The sequence below is a fragment of the Scleropages formosus genome, chromosome 5, assembly GCF_900964775.1.
Source record: "Scleropages formosus chromosome 5, fSclFor1.1, whole genome shotgun sequence".
Classification (NCBI taxonomy): Eukaryota; Metazoa; Chordata; class Actinopteri; order Osteoglossiformes; family Osteoglossidae; genus Scleropages; species Scleropages formosus.
In genome coordinates, this window is record NC_041810.1 from 7,049,846 (window position 1) to 7,070,733 (window position 20,888).

At 44.1% G+C, this 20,888-nt stretch overlaps 1 long non-coding RNA gene and 1 pseudogene across 1 annotated transcript; both read left to right on the plus strand.

Annotated features, from left to right (window-relative positions):
* Window positions 1–2,152: 2,152 nt before the first annotated feature.
* LOC108926421 (deoxynucleoside triphosphate triphosphohydrolase SAMHD1-like) lies at window positions 2,153–15,958 on the plus strand (annotated as a pseudogene).
* Window positions 15,959–18,103: 2,145 nt separating this feature from the next.
* Window positions 18,104–18,921, plus strand: LOC114910584 (uncharacterized). The gene is made up of 3 exons (XR_003797711.1): window positions 18,104–18,205; window positions 18,374–18,505; window positions 18,894–18,921. It is a non-coding gene; the product is annotated as an uncharacterized LOC114910584 (long non-coding RNA).
* The last annotated feature ends 1,967 nt before the right edge of the window (window positions 18,922–20,888 follow it).

Here is a 20,888-nt window from a genome sequence, read left to right on the forward strand (position 1 = left end):
TACTGAGGAGTCTGATGGCTTGGGGGAAGAAACTGTTATACAGCCTGGCTGTGAGGCCCAAATGCTTCGATACCTTTTGCCAGATGGCGGGAGGGTGAAGAGTTTGTGTGAGGGGTGTGTGGGGTCACCTGCAATGCTGGTGGCTTTGAGGATGCAGCGTACAGTGTAAATGTCCATGATGAAGGGACGAGAGACCGCAATGATCTTCTCAACTGCCCTTACTATCCACTGCAAGGTCTTGCGTTCTGTAACGATGCAATTACCAAACCAAGCAATGATGCAGCTGCAGAGGATGCTCTCGATAGTCCCTTTGTACAATGTAGTGAGGATGGGGTTGGGAGATGGACTTTCCTCAGCCTTTGCAGAAAGTAGAGATGCTGCTGGGCTTTCTTGGCTATGGAGCTGGTGTTGAAGAACCAGGTTAGGTTCTCCGCCAGGTGGACATCAAGGAATTTGGTGCTCTTGACGATCTCCACGGAGGAGCCATCGATGTTCAGCAGAGAGTGGTCACTCCGTGCTCACCTGAAATCAACAACCATCTCTTTTGTTTTGTCCACGTTCAGAGACAGGTTGTTGGCTCTGCATCAGTCCGTTAGCCGTTGCACCTCCTCTCTGTAAGCTGACTCATCGTTCTTGCTGATGAGGCCCACCACGGTCATGTCATCGGCGAACTTGATAATGTGGTTTGAGTTATGCATTGCTACACAGTCGTGAGTCAGCAGGGTGAACAGCAGTGGGCTGAACACACAGCTGTGGGGGGGCCAGTGCTCAGTGCGGTGGTGTTGGAGATGCTGCTCCCGATCCGGACTGCCTGAGGTCCCTCAGTCAGGAAGTCTAGGATCCAGCTGCACAGGGTGGTGTCCAGGCCTAGTAGGCTCAGCTTTCCAATCAGGTGCTGAGGGATGATTGTATTGAATGCTGAAGTGAAGTCTATGAGCAGAATTTGAACATGCGTATCCTTTTTGTCCAGATGTGTGAGAGCCAGATGGAGAGTGGTGGCAATGGACTTGTCTGTTGAGCGCTTGGGACGATACGCAAACTGCAGGGTGTCCAGTGAGCCGGGCAGCAGGGTCTGTGCCTCATGACCAGCCTCTCGAACCACTTCATGACGATGGGTGTGAGTGCAACGGGACGGCCTTATGGGATGTAATGTTTATTACAATTTTGTGATTATAAATTGTCTATTAATGGATAGGCCTTTGTGCAGCAACTCATGTGGTGTACATTGGTTCATATAGTGGAATGTGACAAATTAACTGCTTTTAGAATCATAAGTCTACATCCAAATCTCTTTCTGATGATGTAATGTACTCATCGTATTTTCTGTGAGATGTACGTCACTTTGAAGAAAAGCATCTGCTAAATACACACACACACACACACACACACACACACACTGACTGAAACCGCTTGTCCCAAGTAGGGTGGCAGCGAGCTGGAGCCTAACCCAACAACACAGGGCACAGGGGGAGGGGACACACCCAAGACGGGATGCCAGTCCATCATAAGGCACCCCCAGCAGGACTCGAACCCCAGACCCACCAGAGACCAGGATCCGGCCAAACCCGCTGCACCAACACACCCCTGATCTGCTAAATAAATAAATTTAAACATAAATCTTTTGAAGGTGTATTTCACGCAGTCTTTGACTGATTTCGGCCTCAGTGCTTATTAGGTTTCCTTTTGGGCAGATGACAACTGTTGCTGGTGTAGTATTTGTTCTTAGCATCTCTAGTGCTGACTCTTTACTCTCAGTTGGAATAACAAACTCTTGGGTTGTACCAACTTCTATTTCTTTCAGCTGACAGTCCAACAATTAATTCTATTGAAGATGCATTCCAGATAGTCTTTGACTTGTCTTTCTGAATTATCCTTTCCATAGCATGATTTGTTTGTGACAGCCACAGCACTTGTTATCTCTCCTTTTATGGTAAATTTCACTTGCTGCTTCTCCCTGGTGAGTATTGTTTATAAAAAATTTCACAGATTGGAATTAAAAACTTGCAGGTATACCAGTAGGGACTACTTTAATTTACAAGCCCATCAATTATTCCCTTAAAGGAACATTCCAGAAAGGCTTTGACTTCTCTTCCTGAATCACACTATATAAAGCACGATTTGTTGATCCTGGCCACAGCACTTGGTTGGTTATCTTTGCGGTAATCATCAAGTGTCACTTGTCTCTGGTGAGTATGGTTCTTATCCGTTTTAATGCTGACCGAGTGCCTTAGACTGGCATTAGGAACTCATGGATTGTAGCAATAAGCCTTGTCTTGGTTTCCATGTAGGTCATTTCAGTATAATTCATTAGCAACTGCCTTCATTGTTTATTTTGCCTTTCTATCACTTTTTGTGTTAACTAAAAATGTGTGAATGAGAACTACATGAAGAATTTATCAAAAAGTGCTAAATTATTTTTTGAACTGTGCTAGGTTAATTTTCTGTTCATTTCAACACAAAATCTCATCCTAGACTGTTGTCTGCTGATTGTCTTTTAATCTTGTGAACATCTTCTACCTTGTATTAACTTACATTTATTCTTATAGCGGATGCTTTTCTATCCCTGTAAGTCACCTTGGCTGAATAAAGCTAAGTAAAGAATAATCATATCTGTCTAAGATGGCAGTTCATTGAGTAATTTATTTGACTGTTCCCCCAGCAGGCTTTGAATCTTTGATAGAGACTGGAACACATGGCAGTAGGGAGGTGCAACAAGGCAGGAATGATGTTTCATAATATGGACCAGGAGCTGGGTACAGTGCAGTGTCAGATTGTACGAATGCTATTCAAGCAGTGACTGCAAGTTCCAGTTAGAGATTCATTGTTGTAGGAGGAACAGAGTGAAAAGCCAAAACGATCATAAAATACCATAGTGTTCTAGAAATGTCAGGAGGATGCAGTGGATGTCCATATCAAATACAGCAGAGGGGTCAAAGAGGCTCTGGTCTCTTGATAAGGATGTTCGAGAGCAACCTAAGTTGACTTCAGTATAAAATTTATTCCACTGGAAAACACATTAGTTCCCTAGAGAACCTCCAGCTGTTCCACGTATTTTTCTTGTTACAGAACATCCTTTTCAGCTGATGAAGTCGTCATAAACAGAATATATGGAATAACTGTAACTCCTGAACAGTTATTGAATGGTTTCATTAGCTCACACAACTCAGATACTGATCTTTGTGGTTGTTCTCTGTTACTGCCTTCAGGTCCCTGGGAGAACATCTGAAGGTCCTGCACTATTTAGCAAAGCTACAGCAGATCCCGGGTGAAAACATGGAGGTAGTCCACAAAATACCTTCACCCTGTGACCGTCAGCCAACTACATTTGTTTAGCCACATGATTTCTGCATTAGTCTTTATTGCTGTAATATGTAATAAAAAATGCATTAGGGCTCTGAAATACTGAACTTCATTTCAGCTCTGATCAACAACCAGCACAAAGGTTTGAGGAGAACAGGGCCTTGTGTATCTGCATTAACATTTTTTCATTTAGCAGAAGCTCTTCTGCAAAGTGAGATACATCTCAGGAAACAACACAACAGTCCATCACACCAGAACTCAGAACTCTATACCGCCAGTGTACATCAGACAGGAATTGGTTGTGGGTCGGCACCACACAAGACATCACAATATAACCCTATACAGACAGTGAAGGACAAGAGAATAACAATGTCCATACAGTTACCGTGTGCAAGTAACATATCAATTAAAGGACACAAGCAGTGGTGTAAATAACATATAAGAGTGTAACTGACAGCAGTGTGGAGATGATGAATACAGTATACGAAGAGGAGTGCAGTTAAGAGATGTAGCCGAAATATAGGCAAGAAACCAGAAATATATATATATATGTATATACACACACACACACATCTTCTGAACCGCTCATCCCATACGGGGTTGCGGGGAACCGGAGCCTACCCGGCAACACAGGGCGTAAGGCCGGAGGGGGAGGGGACACACCCGGGAGGGGATGCCAGTCGGCCGCAAGGCACCCCAAGTGGGACTCGAACCCTAGACCCACCCGAGAGCAGGACCCGGTCCAACCCACTGCGCCACCACGTCCCCCTATATGTATATACTTTTTGTGGAAAAACATTCAGCAAACATTTTAATTGACTAATGAAGCAAGTGCACTTTTCCAGGAATTCCAGTTTATATTCTTTACTTTCTTTTGGCATATGGAGAACTGGACTGTGGAAGAGGTTTGCAGTTACCTTCGTCAACAAGGTCTGGAACAATGGGTGGAGAATTTCCAAGGTGAGGCTGTTTTAATTCAGTAAAAATGCAGATAGGCTCAGGACCACCATGACCCACACATGCACAAGTGGTTATCAATATGAGTGCAATATTATTACTGGTTCAACTCAAGTAAGAATTAATGATAAAGTATTTTATCAGAAAAATAATATTATGGAAACCCTTAAACAGGTCAGTTATGATGTTTTATCTGTCCATAATTTGTGGGAAGTAACACTAGGGAACTAGTGTGCCGTGAAGCAGAATTAGCAGCAAATCAGTTCATTGGGGTATTTCGTAAAGTGTTGTTTAAACAAAACTTTCATGTGAAAAATAAAAAACTGAGATCTTTAATCAGAACTTAGCTTGTTTTTGGATTTCCTGATAAAATCCCCACACCCACACCTACACCCACACACACACTATCTGAACCGCTTGTCCCATACGGGGTTGCGGGGAACCGGAGCCTACCCGGCAACACAGGGCGTAAAGCTCGAGGGGGAGGGAACACACCCAGGACAGGATGCCAGTCCATTGCAAGGCACCCCAAGCGGGACTCAAACCCCAGACCCACCGGAGAGCAGGACCCGGTCCAACCCACTGCGCCACCGTGCCCCCTCTGATAAAATCCCATTTAAGATATTACAAAATTTAAATGAGCATGCACAAGTTTTTCTTGTTGATTTCACTCTAAGAGGACACTAAAAATTTACATTTATTTACATTTATTAATTTAGCAAACACTTTTCTCAAAAGCGACGTACATCTTATAGAAAATATAGGTAACACTTTAGAATACAGTTCCGTACTTCATAGGTAGTTATGCAGGAACTAATGCAGAATGAATGAGTAGTGCATCATTAATGCTGCAGTAACTACTGATGACTATGCAGATTCCATGTGTTCCACCTCTGTTTTCTTTGAGACATCGCTCCTTATTACTCCATCCATCCATCTTCTTCCGCTTATTTGGGACCGGGTCGCGGGGGCAGTAGTCCAAGCAGAGCCCCCCAGACTTCCCTCTCCCCGCACACTTCCTCCAGCTCCTCTGGGGGAACCCCAAGGCGTTTCCAAGCCAGCTGGGAGACATAGTCTCCTTATTACTCTTCATGAGTAAATTACAATGACGACTGGGGGTTACGTTTTTTTTTATTAAATATTAAGGAAATCCTGGTAACTCCTTAGTAATTATTGATTAAGAAAGGGTTTATGAGGAAAGTTGGCTAGTGATGATTTTCCACAGGATACGATGAAGAGGGGGTTTATTTCTTAAGTTTCTTCCTGGTTAAAGAACACAGCAGATCCATTTAATTTACATTTATTTACGTTTATTCATTTAGCAGACGCTTTTGTCCAAAAGGATGAACATCTCAGCAGAAGTACAATTTATGCATTACTTTGAGAAAGAGACATAGCTGCAGACGTGTGACTCAAGCAAACCTAGTTTGTTACCTCCCAGTTGCTGCACTGAGGTTCATCGTGCAAGTAGGTGCATAAACATAAGACAGACAATCCTGATACCCTCATACCTTTTTTTTTTTTTTAATATTATAAGATACACAAACAAGCAAATACAATGCCAGAGTAGCTGCTGAATAAAGGCTTTATCTGGGGATGCTCATGAAGTTACGGTGCACGAGCATTTACACCGTACATGAGCTGGAGAAATCTTGGGCGAAATGAATGTAGACAGAGTTTCTGCAGTTCTGAGTGAGAGGGGGAGGTCATTCCACCACAACGGAGCCAGAACTAAGAACCTTCGTGCTTTACCTTTCATGCGCAGAACCACCAAGCGAGCAGAAGTAGACAAGCAAAGGGGTCTGGTTGGGGTGTAGCAGTTGATAAAGTCTGGGAAATAGCTAGGAGCAGTTCTAGTGATGCATTTGTAGACAATAACCAGAGTCTTGAATTTGATTCGGGCAGCTATAGGAAGCCAGTGCAGAGAAATTAGTAGAGGAGATACGTTTGAACGCTTTTGTAAATCAAACACAATTCATGCAGCAGCATTCTGTAAAAGTTGCAGAGGTTTGATGGCAGTAGCAGGAAGGCCACACAGGAGAGAGTTGCAGTAGTCCAGATGGGAAGTCACCATGGCCTGGACAAGTATTTGGACAGAATCAATTGTGAGGTAGGGACAGATCCTACGAATATTATGGAGGATGTATCTGCAGGACCGGGTTGTAGCTTTGATGTGCTTAGAGAAAGACAGACTTATGTCAATTGTTACTCCCAGACTCTTACCCAAGGAGGTAGGCAAGGTGAGTGAGTTGTTCAGTTTGATGGATAGATCATGACCGGAAGACAGGCCAACTGGGAGGTAAAGAATCTCTGTTTTGGAGAGGCTGAGTTGGAGGTGGTGATCAGACATCCACAAAGAGATGTCCGACAGGCAGGCAGCAATGCGTCTGGAAATGTCTGACGCACCAGATGGAAAGGAGAGGAAGAGCTGGGTATTATCAGGATAGCAGTGGTATCTGAATCTATGGGAGGATATGACTGGACCGAGGGAGGAGGTGTAGATCGAGAAAAGAAGAGGACCCAGTACTGAGCCCTGCGGTTGAGAGAGGCAGAGGAGAACAGGAGCTCTGCCAGACCACTTAATAAATCTGTCAGATAGGTAGGACTCAAACCATCTTAGTGCCGTTCCTTTGATCCCAAGCTGGTTAAGAGAGGAGAGTAGAATCCGTTGGTTGACGGTGTCGAATGCTGCAGACAGATCAAGGAGGATGAGGACCGAGGAGAGGGAGGTGCTCTAGTGATTTGAAGAGCATCAGACACTGCCAGAAGGGCTGTCTCAGTGGAGTGACCAACTTTGAAACCAGACTGATAACCATCGAGGAGATGGTTCCAGGTGAGAAAATCAGACAGTTGATCACAGGCCGCCCGCTCTAGGGTTTTAGGCAGGGAGGAGAGGAGAGAGACCGATCTGTAATTTTCAGCCACACTGGGATCCAGGGAGGGTTTTTCTAACAGAGGTGAAATTAGAGCGGTTTTGAAGGCAGCTGGGAAACAGCCAGAGGAGGGTGAGGAGTTGATGATCTTAGAGCTGAAGGTGGAGAGTTGCGGGGAAGTGTTCTGTAGGAGTGACGATGGGATCGGATCAAGTGAGCAGGTGCTGGCTCTGCGTAATTGATGGCAATATACAATCTTAAAGAGTTATTTAGTCAATTCAGTTTGGTGATACCTGCATGCAGGGTGCCGATTGAAAGCAAACCCGTAGCAACCACCTGCGTGGTTCTCGAGGCAAGTCAAGGGAGGAACACATGTGGGTTGCCAGGTCCAACCCCTGCACGCTGAGGGAGGAAAACGCAGGCGGAAGCACAGAGCCCCAGCGCACCCCAAGCAGGACTCGAACCCCAGAGTCACTGATCAAAGCCGCCGTCCTGCTGCTCTGGACAGGTGACATAAAAGGTTCAAAATACTCTGACCAACCTCCCAAAGTAAAAGAGTAATCTGAAAATTGTAGTATTAATAATACACACACACACACACATTTTCAGAACCGCCTGTCCCATACGGGGTCACGGGGAACCGGAGCCTACCCGGCAACACAGGGCGTAAGGCTGGAGAGAGGGAGGGGACACACCCAGGACGGGACGCCAGTCCGTCGCAAGGCACCCCAAGCGGGACTTGAACCCCAGACCCACCGGAGAGCAGGACTGCAGTCCAACCCACTGCGCCACCGCACCCCTCTCTGCCGTATTAATAATAAACAGCCCCATATACAGCCTGTTTATTGCCATAGGTAATTGTATGTGAATGTTGATAATTAATTAATAATTCTTTTAAATGAGCCTCATTTAATGTGTAGTATTGCAGCAGGCATACAACATTTAATAGTTATTAGTAACTACTAAATAAGTATTAATTATCTCATTGTTAGTACTGCAGGATTTAATAGTTATTAGTAACTATTACATAACTAATAATGAACTAATTGTTACTTACCCCAAATGTTAACTACTGATTAATCACTCTTCCTTATTAGTTATCAGTAGTTACTGTATTGTTAATGAAGCACTACTCATTTGTTCTGCATTAGTTCTTCCATAACTACCTATGAAGTATGGAACACTATAATATTCTAAAGCGTTACAGAAAATGCTGTGGCGTGCGGTGCTCTGGGTTTGGATGAGGCGAAGAAGGACTCACAGAGAAAGCTAATTTTGAATGTTTTTTTTAGCCCCAAGCTCTCTCCTTCCCACTGCCAAACACGGTCACTCCATCATTTTCCCCAGAAGTGCCCCCAGTGGTTGAACACATTATTTACAAATTACCCGTAATCCAACTATTTACAGTAAACATTTCCTGGTCAAACTTAAGGTAACGCAGGTCACACACACACACACACACACACATTTTCTGAACCGCTTGTCCCATACAGGGTCGCGGGGAACCGAAGCCTAACCCGGCAACACAGGGCGTAAGGCCGGAGGGGGAGGGGACACACCCAGGACGGGACGCCAGTCCGTCGCAAGGCACCCCAAGCGGGACTCGAACCCCAGACCCACCGGAGAGCAGGATCCGGTCCAACCCACTGCGCCACCGCACCCCTGGTAACGCAGGTCATTACAATACAATTCGTGCATTACATTAAGAGAAAGAGACATAGCTGCAGATGTGTGATTCTTATGTGCAGTTAGTTTATTTTCTTCACAATATTGTGGCGCACGTCATTGGGGGGTTTGGATGGGGTGAAGAAGGACACAGAGACAGTGCTCATCTCGAACGTTTGTTCGAACACCAGCACGCAGGGATTTAAAGCTCTTAGTCCAAGGACTCCATTTCTTCCCGGACCTACTCACCCAGCCTTCCCAGCCTGTTTGGTACCCTCATGCTCTCTGCCAACACAATGGCAAACATGGTCACCCCATCATTGCCCCCAAAAGTACCCCCAGTGGTTGCGCACTTACATTCCACATTTTTCCCATAATACAACTATTTACAATAAGTGCATTCCCCACTCGAACACTAGTAACTCCGGTTGTTGCAGTATGAACCAATGTTCATCACACAAGTAGCTGCATAAAACTTAGCTAGAATATTGCTGATAATAACTAGTAGGGTTTTTTTTGAGATTCATGTAAACATTTAGGGGAACGCAGTGGCACAGCGGGTTTGGCTGGGTCCTACTCTCTGGTGGGTCTGGGGCTCGATTCCTGCTTGGGGTACCTTGTGATGGACTGGCGTCCCATCCTGGGTGTGTCCCCTCTCCCTCCAGCCTTGTATCCTGTGTTGCCGGGTTAGACTCTGGTTCGTGTTCAGGACCAGAAGTTTCAGACCGTGTGTGTATAACATTTACGTTACATTGCAGGAGTGGCTCTGTAAAGGACTGATCCGAGCATGATATGAACATGTTCACCTTACAGACATGAACATTTATACCTTATGTGATCCTAAGAGATGATGGGCAAAGTAAGAAATGGCTCACCAAGCGGGCAGAAGCACCAGAGCGAAGCGGTGTAGTTGGGGTGTAGCGGTTGATCAAGTCTTGAAAATAGCTAGGAGCAGTTCTATGGATGCATTTGTAGGCCATAACCAGGGTCTTAAATTTGATCCGGACAACTATAAGAAGCCAGAGGAGAGAAACAAATGTTCACAAAGAGTAGTAAAGAGTGTTCTTACCATGCTCAGTCAGTTAAACTGGTGTTTGCTCTGCCAGTGCTCTGATAGTGTGTTTGTTCCACACAGCTGCACAAATCACAGGAAAGCGTCTACAGAACATTGTGACCACAGCTCTTGAGGAAAAAGAGTAAGATTTATGGAATTGGGGATTCAGAAGTTACCAAGTGATCTGTGCTCTCTCTATTCATTCTCTCTTCCTGTGGGTTCTTTCTAATAAACACCTGACCATCAAAAGCATAAGCAGTGTTTATACTTGCATAGAACAAGTATTTCCAGCACCTCTCCTTGGGGACCTCCAGCTATTCCATTATTTGACCTGTTCTGATTGAGCTCATCAAGTAGTGATAAACAGAACATACTGAATGACTGTGGATCCCCAACAAACTGTTTACTATTTTCCCTCATTACTCCTTTCAGCCCCCTGAAACAATGTTTGAAGATTCTGCACCATTTGAAGATGCCATGGAAGTCCCCATTTAAAGAGATGAAGGTAGTTAGTAACATAAATTCTTTCATCAACCATCTTCATTTGCACAGTGGAGTGAGTTTTTTTGACTAGTCTCTCAAAGTTTCTGTCCATAAATCCATCCATTATCAGATGATCTAGAGCAAACTCATGCAGACACAGGGAAAAACATTCAAACTCCACACAGACTGAATGAGGACTGAGCCTGAAGCATACAAGTGCTGTGAGGAGTCTGACATACCTATTGTGTCACTATGCTGCCCTTAAAAGTACCTGGGAATGACAATCAATAGATCACTAAGCCTTTGAGTGTTTAGCAAGGTTACACTCACCTGGCAAGATTACTGGCACTGAGGGGGGTCTGTTACTTTGCAGGTCTTCAACGACCCCGTCCATGGGCACATCGAGTTGCACCCCCTGCTGGTTTGCATCATTGACACCCCCCAGTTCCAGAGGCTGAGGCACATCAAGCAGATGGGCGCAGGCTACTTTGTCTATCCTGGTGCCGCACACAACCGCTTTGAGCACTCCATTGGGTATGTGGTCACCAGAATGTATCACTGTTAAACTAATATTTGTGTCCACAGGGAGTTATAAAAATGAAGGGTTTATTTATACAGGCATCCCTTGATTTATGAACTCTCTTTGAAATTTTTGTATAATTTCTCTTGAGTAAAAATCATGGGTTGATAGTTACGCAGGTTTTTTCACAGTGTTTTAGTAATATTCAGGAAAATTTACTTGGGGTTTTCAGATGAACTTGGAACACATTGTTGTTTTTCCTATTTATAATAACGGGGAATGGGCTTTTGCTATCCAAAACTTCAATATCCAAAACATTTTCAGGAAAGAAGTCATTTTGCAAATTGCAAGATTACTGTACTGAGATAATTGTTGACTGACAAATAGATCTGTGTTTCAGGGTAGCGTACCTGGCAGGAGAACTGCTCAAGACTCTCAGGGAACGTCAGCCTGAGCTGGATATCAGCAACAGAGATATATTGTGTGTACAGATTGCGGGGCTCTGCCATGACCTCGGTGAGTCTTAAGACCCCCAATAAATGTTTATAAATAATCTTGAACTTGAAAATAATGCTTATAAATAATCTTTGAACTTGGCATTTTTGTCACCAATCAGGGTAACATTGTCAGGGCAGTGAAACTGGGGGGTGGGTTGGGGGGGGGGGTTAATGAGTGTGTTTATGCAGAGTATCATGTGACCCCAATAGCTGGTTACTTGTCATTGGCTGATATGTTTGCCACTGACCTTGAACCTTTGGATCAGGCCTTTTTGGGTTTCTGGATGTTTGGATCTCATCCACGTTGACAAAGACTCCACCACTCAAACTCCTTAACTCTCACTGCCTTGCAAATGAGAAAAAGATACTTGGCACCTGAGTCCCTTTCCTCCAGGAGGTTCTGAATGAGGTGACTCTAACACTTCTGGAAATGTCTCAGTTACAAATGCAAGTGATTTAGGATTAAAAATTTACAGTCCCTGGTAACAATCTCAGGGTCAATCCCTTTGTCTCTGAGCTCTCATTCTATGTATGTGGACATATTTACTTTTTCACAGTGTACCATCTTTCTGTATGCTGTTGTTACCCTGTGCTATTCATAAAGCAAAAAAAATGCAGGTGTTTTGCATTATCCTGATGTAACATACAAAGGATGTAGGGAGATGTGAGGCTTGACCCAAGTGCAGGTTTTATTGAAGAGAACCAGGGCAGTGTTTGTTTAGGTGAGATGGTGAAAAGGTCTTGGTCCAGGTCAAAGTCAAGGTTGAGTTCCACTTCCATGGGGAAAATCCAAAATCCAGGTTGCATTTACAGACAGCTGTCTCAATTAGGTTCTGCAAGTGGATTCCGCTGTGGAGCTTCTTTTGTGCTTCCCCTTTACTTGGTGCAAGTGTGCATGACTGCTGAGGTGTGACACCTCAACTGAGATCAATGTGGAATTCCACAAATTAATTAATCCTTTCCATTGCTGAAGCACCACTGCTACAGTCCTGGAAAGTTTACCTGAGCATCCCATGTTTTCAAGCTCATAATTTGATCTTTTTGGTTGCAAATGACATGCTTTTTCATTTTATTGTTCCAGGACATGGTCCATTCTCACACGTTTGATGGAATGTTTATGCCAAAAGCACAGCCAACTTTAGAGTGTAAGGTAAAAAAGAACAATTAAGCCACTTTCCATTTTGAGGTTCTACAGTGTTTACCTAACTGAGATGGTGACAGATGAAGATCTATATTCTTCTTTTGCTCCTTTTTCTGACCTTGGAACTTTTGTGTCTCTAAATTTCAGCATGAGACTCTCTCCATTAAGATGTTTAACCACATGGTCAAGGAGAATAAATTGGAGTCTGAAATGGAGAAGTATGATCTAATCACGAAGGAGGACCTGCCCTTCATCAAGGCACTGATTTATAGGAAAAACACTCAGGTCAGTTCCTATGGCAAACTTCCTGCACCCAGAAAGCAATCTGCAATCTATCTGTACGCTGCTTGTCCTACACTAACGCTGTTTGTGTGTTTACCAGGATTTCACAGGTCGGACAGCAGCGAAATCATTCCTGTTCGACATTGTGTCAAACAAAAGAAATGGCATTGATGTGGACAAGTGGGATTATCTTGCCAGGTAAGAATTAGATGATGTACTGTATGTAAACATGCTGATGTCACCTGTAAGCATTTAAAGCCCAGGTGTTACAGCCAGGGAATGACAGGCATTAGCAGCCCCTTTCCTGATGGACACTCTCCTGCTCAAAGACCATCAACACCATGAAATTGCCACACCCATTCCATCAACATAATCAGACACACCTGGACCTGGCAGGATATAAGGCAGAAGCAAACATAGAAAGATGTGGAACCTTGTTTGTTGATACAGCTCACTTGGTTTGAGTCAGCCTGATCCTTGCTTCTAGTCCATCTGCCCGAGTCCTTCTCCTGAAACCTCCTCCTTTCCTGTGATCTGATCCGTGTTTTCACGTTTGACCTGTTGCCTGTGTTCACCAACCATGATTCTGGATTTCCTGATAAATGACGTTTGCAGTCCGAAGACCCATGCCTGTCCCTGACTACGGTTCCTGTCCAGCCCCTAAATAAACTCCTGTGTACTCCGCAATTGAGTCCACCTTCTCCTTCCGGACGAAAACATGGCAGAAATAGTGCAGGTAACCACTCCCTTTTCTGTGTGCCACCAGGGATTGCTACCACCTCGGCATCCGGAACAACTTTGACCACTGGCGCTTTCTGAAGTTTGCGCGGGTGTGCCAAAGGGATGGGAGGAAGCTCATATGCACCAGAGACAAGGTACAGCAGAGTCTCTCTCTGTCTTTCAGGCAATAAACACAACTGCTCCTTTTAAGAGACTAATTCTTAAACTATTTTGGGTGACAAACTGCTTAGCAGTTCCAAAAAACTGTGGACCAAATACATTAATTGAGACATAATACATTTTCTACCACTGAGTATACTATACAGTCCAGCACAATAATGTATTCCTGAGTCACAAAAGGTTCACCCATTTTTTCACCAAACAGGTAAAATTGATGCCTTGTCTTTTAAATATTGTGAAAATCTAAATCCAAAATCAGAACTGCATGGACACATTCAAATACGTTTTAAAACTCACATATTTAAGGTTATTTATTCATAATATGGAAAGGGGTGCGGTGGCGCAGTGGGTTGGACCGGGTCCTCCTCTCTGGTGGTCTGGGGTTCGAGTCCCGCTTGCGGCGCCTTGCGGTGGACTGATATCCCGTCCTGGGATGTGTCCCCTTACGCCCTGTGTTGCCGGGTAGGCTCCGGTTCCCCGTGACCCCATCTGGGACAAGCGGTTCCGAAAATGTGTGTGTGTGTTCATAATATGTCCATGTGCTCCTTTTTACTATGTTCTTAAGAAGCATGGTGGCACAGCAGGGAGCACTGTGTTTTGTGGGTTTCCTCAAGGCAGTCTATACACATTACATTTATTTATTTAGCAGAAGTTTTTCTCCAAAGAGACTTCCAATGAACTCTATGTAGTGTCATCAGCCCACACACCTTATTCACTGTGGCAACTTACACTGAGTCACTCATTCATACATCAGTGGAACACACTCTCTGTCACTCACACACTATGGGTGAACCTGAACAGCATCTCTTTGGTCTGTGGCAGGAAACCAGGGAGGACATGCAAAGTCCACACAGACTGAGCAGGCATTGAACGCACATCCTCTCACACCACCCAGGTGCTGTGAGACAGCAGTGCTACTCACTGTGCCACAGTGCCACTTGCTTCAGGAGACTCTAAATTGTACTCAATGTGTATGAATGCCCTGTAATGGACCAGTGTCCCATCCGGTGTGTACCCTGCCCCATACCATATGCTAAAGGAGCTGGCTCCAGAGCACTATGACATAATTGGGCAAACACACACACACACACACTTTCAGAACCGCTTGTCCCATACGGGGTCACGGGGAACCGGAGCCTACCCGGCAACACAGGGCGTAAGGCCAGAGGGGGAGGGGACACACCCAGGACGGGACGCCAGTCCGCCACAAGGCACCCCAAGCGGGACTCGAACCCCAGACCCACCGGAGAGCAGGACTGTGATCCAACCCACTGTGCCACCGCACCCCCTAATTGGGCAAACAGTTATTGTTAATTATACATGGATATATATGTATCCCATAACTTATTGTGGCATGCAGCACTATGGGTTTGGATGGGGTGAAGAAAGACACAGAGACAGCCTTCATCTCAAATGCTTATTTGAACACCAACACACAAGGAAACAATGGTTTCAGTCTAAGGACCCCATTCCCTCTTAGACCTGTGCTTCCAGCCAACCTCTTTAGTACCCCCAGGCTGTTTTCCAACACCCTCGCAAACACAGTCACCCCATCATCTCCCCCAGAAGTCCCCCCAGTGGTTAAACACTTTATTTACAATTTACCCACAATGCAACTATTCACATTAAACAGGTTTCCTGCCTAAACGGTAACGCGGGTCATTACATTATATTGTATCCATATCATGGTGAAAAATGTTCCTATTAATCCTGCAGTTACGAAAAAATCACCTGACTACAGACTTTGACATTGTTTTCATTTATTATTATTATGGTCACTGTTTTGCTACAGGAAGCCTGGAACCTGTATGACATGTTTTACACTCGGTACTTCATTCACCGCAGAGCGTGCCATCACAGAGTGAAGGACATCATTGAAAACATGTTAGTGCCACTGACTCACCTGACACCCACTTTACCTGTGAACGAGGACATTTCTGTGAGCCACACAATTTCCTGTCACTGCTGAGCTGCTCAGGACACTGTATACAGAGAGATAAAATGAGCACAAGTTACACTTTAAAGATTTTCCCCCTTTTAAGATGTAACAGCACTGAAGTGTTACATTAGTTTGTGTAACTGGACCACGATGAGAGGTGGAATATGTGTCAGATCTGACTTTCTCAACCACCACACTTCATGATACATCAATAGGCTTTTATATATTTGTACTTATTTATGAAGAACTCTGCATGGTAATGTAGAAATTTTATCAGCAATAAATTCGTTTCCACATGTTCTGCCCCCCACAAGTCTTTTTTTGCACCTCTGCAAAATATGTCTTTGGATGACTAGCAAAACACACACACACACACACACACACACACACACACACACACACACACACACACACACACACATTTTCAGAACCGCTTGTCCCATACGGGGTCACGGGGAACCGGAGCCTACCCAGCAACACAGGGCGTAAGGCTGGAGAGAGGGAGGGGACACACCCAGGACGGGACGCCAGTCCATCGCAAGGCACCCCAAGCGGGACTTGAACCCCAGACCCACCGGAGAGCAGGACTGCGGTCCAACCCACTGCGCCACCGCGCCCCTCCACTAGCAAAACAGTGTATTATAATTATTCTCTAATTCTCCCCAGGATAACGGATGCCTTTCTGAAGGCTGACGCCCACTTGAATATCTCACAGGCTGTTGAAGATATGGACACCTACACCAAACTCACTGGTCTGTTGTCAGGTTTTCTTTACTTTGCAGCACTGTTGTGAATAACCTACATTTTTCAACACATTGATATTCTTTTCGCTGTTAACCATATGTTCAATTTCATTATCAATTAGAAGAGACTGGCAATAATTGTAATAATTTTCATATTTTTCCATGACCCAAAGAGCATTTTACCTACAGAAAGTAAATCTATCAAGAACAACTTGTTACAAACTCATGTTTTTTCCAACATGTGACACAACACAGTGATCCCAACAGTTCCTTAAACACATGAAGAAAAATACTACGGTGTTGTTCTAACACAGCTTGAAGTGAACTATAAGAGTGAGAATCTTAATTAGGCTAAAACTGAAAAGCTCAGTATGTTGTATATATTTTTTCACAAATGGAGGTGAATATTTCAGCTAAGTACCTACAAGAAATTATAAGACGATGGCTTCTACAAGAAACCTGAAGTGTGCATTTTCTTTTATTCTTTCCTTATAAAACAAAGTAACCATTTTAAGTATTCTGAAGAAACATTGCTTAAGGTAGAGTGTTTTAATTTTGATCCTGATGTATATGTGTTCTTCCCAATCAGAAACATAATTCCGTGTTGACATTATATCCTGGGGTCCAGGGACTAGGAGCTCACAACATGTAATAAAAGCAGTGTATTGAGGACTTTTGGCACCGAGTGAAAAAATTACTCCATGTACTGTAGACATTGTAGTTTCCCTCATCTGAATCCTCTAAATTAATAAACACTGGATCCTCAACTTACAAACTCCTATTCATTGCTGATTGTTATTCATCCCATACACATGTATAGTAATCCTCACCCTGTTATTGATCATCAACACTCAGGAACACCAGACACAAGGAAGAAATACTATAGTAGTGAGTTGAAGTAAGGTGGTCCCACACCTCTTCTCTTGGGTGCTCTTTGCTGCCATCTATAGACTCAGATGATGCTGATCTGTTTCTGTCCACACCTCCTATGTTAGACCACATCTTTGAAGAAATCCTGAACTCCAAAAAAAATGAACTGAAGGAGTCCCGCTCCATCCTCCAAAAGATCCTGTGCCGGAAGATATACAAGTGTGTGGGAGAGACCCCACCACTGAAAACAGAGGAGGATACAGAGGTGAGACTGAGCGCAGGCTGAACAGGGCTGGTGGAAAGGCAGGTTATAAGGGGAAAGGCTGTCCAATGTACCAATGGATCATGGTATGTTGGCGAGACTCATCATAGAAAGTGAGTAGAACTCATGCAGACAGATGCCTGTGGCTGCGGTGAACAGGGTCTAGAGGATGGGTGGTGGAGATAGAAAAAGACCATGTAGAGCTGGTGGTCGGTATGGTTTGGTGGTCTTCATTTCCTGAGTCCACACTGGGACTGGCCATGTCATTGTCTTGGATCTCTCCATGGAAGATCAGACTGACATGTCTTTTCATTACAGAAAATGAAGGTCATACTGTCCAAAAATGGGATTCAGAATGACAACAACCCTGATGGAGACTACATTGTCAGAGTAAGTGTAGCGATGAAATGGCATTCTACTTTGCCTCCTGTATCTTACACACGAATGTCATCCCCAAGGTGTTCCTTGAACATATGTAAAATGTAAGTTCTGAATGATGGCTATGGTTATGCTGTTTTTCTGTGTTTAATCTTGTTGGCAGTCCACCTAATGTGTAGTAACTGTGAACACATCTCCCTGATTTCATGGACTGACCTCATTGACTGCACATACAGGTCATCAGCCTGGACTATGGGAAGAAAGAGGAAAATCCTATGAAAGACATGTATTTTTACCGTAAGCAAAACCCCAACGAGGCCATCAGCATTGAACAGCACGAGGTATTGTGTCCAACACCAGCCTGAAATATTACTCTGTAACAATCTCTATTTCAGGAGTTTTCAAAGTATAAAATGCAGATTTGATGACATCTGCCAAAAATTTGTTTCTTAATGGGCTTAACTTGTCAGCTGTCCGTCAGTCAGTGTTTCTGGTCTGTTGTCTCACAGGTGTCACATCTTCTGCCGGAGAAGTTCTTTGAACAAATTGTTCGAGTTTACTGCAGGAAGGCAGACAATAAGAAAGTTCAAGAAGCCAAGATGAAATTTGAGAATAGCTTTAAAGAGTTTGAAAGAAGTCAAGTAAGTATTAAAGTCTAATCACTGCTTGTACTGTACTACCCTTGATCACGGTATGTACCCTGAAGTGATACAGTATAAATTACCCTGCTGTATAAATGGGAAAATTAGTGTAATTAGGTCAGTGTACAATCCTCATACTGCAACTCACCTTCAGATGATAAAATGTAAATAGATGTTTTCCAAGACATCTACATGCTCATGGATTAAGTATCTCCCCCTCTCTATAAAATTAAAGGATGATGAAATTCTTAGCGCACCTTGATCATATTGGCTCTCTGTTTATCGCAGGTTGTTGTTTTTTAACAAAAATGTCTCTCTATTCTGAAACGTTTTCCCACGCCTACACCTCCGGGCCAACACGGAACACCTGTGACGTGACGCAACGCAGACCGCAGCATAAAAGCCTGTGTCGGACAACCAGCTGATGCGGAACCTTGATCTGCCTCCTCGTTAGCGACCTTCTCCAGCCATTTCCTGTTCCCGAACGCCTTCCCCGAACCCGTCCCTTGTTCCCCCGATCTACTCTGCCTCCTTCGGATCATCGACCTCTTGCCTGTACACTGACCTCGCCTTTTGGATCCTCCCTGTTACAACGTTCGCACCTCGAAGACCCTTTGCCCGTCCTCTGACCTCCTCTCTTGGATTTCCCCGAAGACACCACGATTACTGCTCTGCACTTGGGTCCGCTGCTTCCCTCAGACGCGACCATGATAGTTTTACTGTTTTTAGCCACCCACATCACAACTAGCAGCATCTGACTCCGATGAAGCATCTGACTTGGATGAAGCACCCGGCAGTAATCAGAGCAATCAAGCTTAAAAGAGAATCCTCAGGCCCTCCCCTCCCACTTTCCAACGATACCCACCACATTCCATGGCCTGGTCCCCTTTGTCCTCGTATCCTGTTTTTCGTTCCCTGGCTCCTGACCATTGGCTTCGCCTCCCGACTTCGACTATGGATCTTCGCTCTCACCCTGACCGCCGATCGACCGACTCTTCGCCCGTCCCCGACAACGAGAACACGCCTGATCCCTCGGTTCTAAATAAACGGACCTGCACTTGGGTCCAGCCTCCCCCGCATCCTCTGTTCGGCATGATAATTATAACATTTGGTATTTAATCAAAACCTTTTATAATTCTAAAATGGGTAACTCAAGGGTTCACTGACAGTCTCTGAAGTTCTAAGTGCAGGTGTGGGAAAAAAAAACAATTGCAATATGAGAGAAAATGTTTTTTTTACTCGTTCGACAGTACAGAACCAAAATACTATATCCACAGGGTGTTACTTTAAAGAATAAGTGTGATTTTAATTGTTTCTGATAATTATGCTGGACTCTGAAGGCGCTTCAGGGGATGTTAGTTTTAGTAACTGATACTAGTCGGAAAGCAGTATCTTTCCACTGGTAAATTAAAAGTTTGTCCGTTTACATTTTATGGTTTTTAATTTGATTGGGACATTGTGGGCTTCATCATTAACTTCTGAAAAACCAATGAATGAAATTGCTGTTTTGCTGAAATTGTAAGCAGCGGTGGGTGGTGGGTTCATGATCTTTTGATATTTTTGGGCACTGATGGGTATTTTAAAAAACACAGTTCAAGCTGCGTTGATCACTTTAGATGTTTTTTAACAGTAATTTCAGTTCCAATGTCAATCTTGCAGCATATATGAAAATAAAATCCATTTAACCATGATGTATTTGTCCTATTCTTTAATGCGCTCCACGCTAGGCGCACACTTCTACTTTCTCACGAGGCCTCGGGTGGACTGCAAGGAGCAGGTCACATCGTGTGCATCACTGTGCTTTGTTTTATGTGTTTTCAGCACAGTGTGTGTGCATCCAGTGTGTGTTTCATTCTGGGATTCCTGAGACCCCTGTCCAAAGCAGCAATGTTGCCCACTGTATCTGTCAAGCTACTGCAGGAAATTTCACACTGACTATTACAAGAGCCAAACTCTTCTTTACAGGGATCTAATGTTCCAGCTTATAAAGTATATAATTATTAATCGTCTCATTGGTTGTTAACACTGCTTACCTTACCCATGAAGGCAGCAGGCAGCATAGAAGTTATACCCCTTACCATGGAATGAAAGGTGCTGGGTTCAAATCCCCAGAGATCCTCTGTTACTTTTGTTCATGGTGCTCACTGGGAACTGACAGAGTGAAAATTATTCATCTGTATAAATACATAAATCACTGTGAGTAAATGAGTGCACAGATCTCACATTGTCAGACATCTTGGACAAAAGCAGCAGATAAATGAACAAAGAATAATAAATGGGAGCAGGTTTGAAACCTCAAAGTTATTAGTGACAAAAGGGAGGAAATACTTTATGGGTTATTAATAAAGGAGATGTTTTAGTGAACAAGAGTATATCTAGGTTG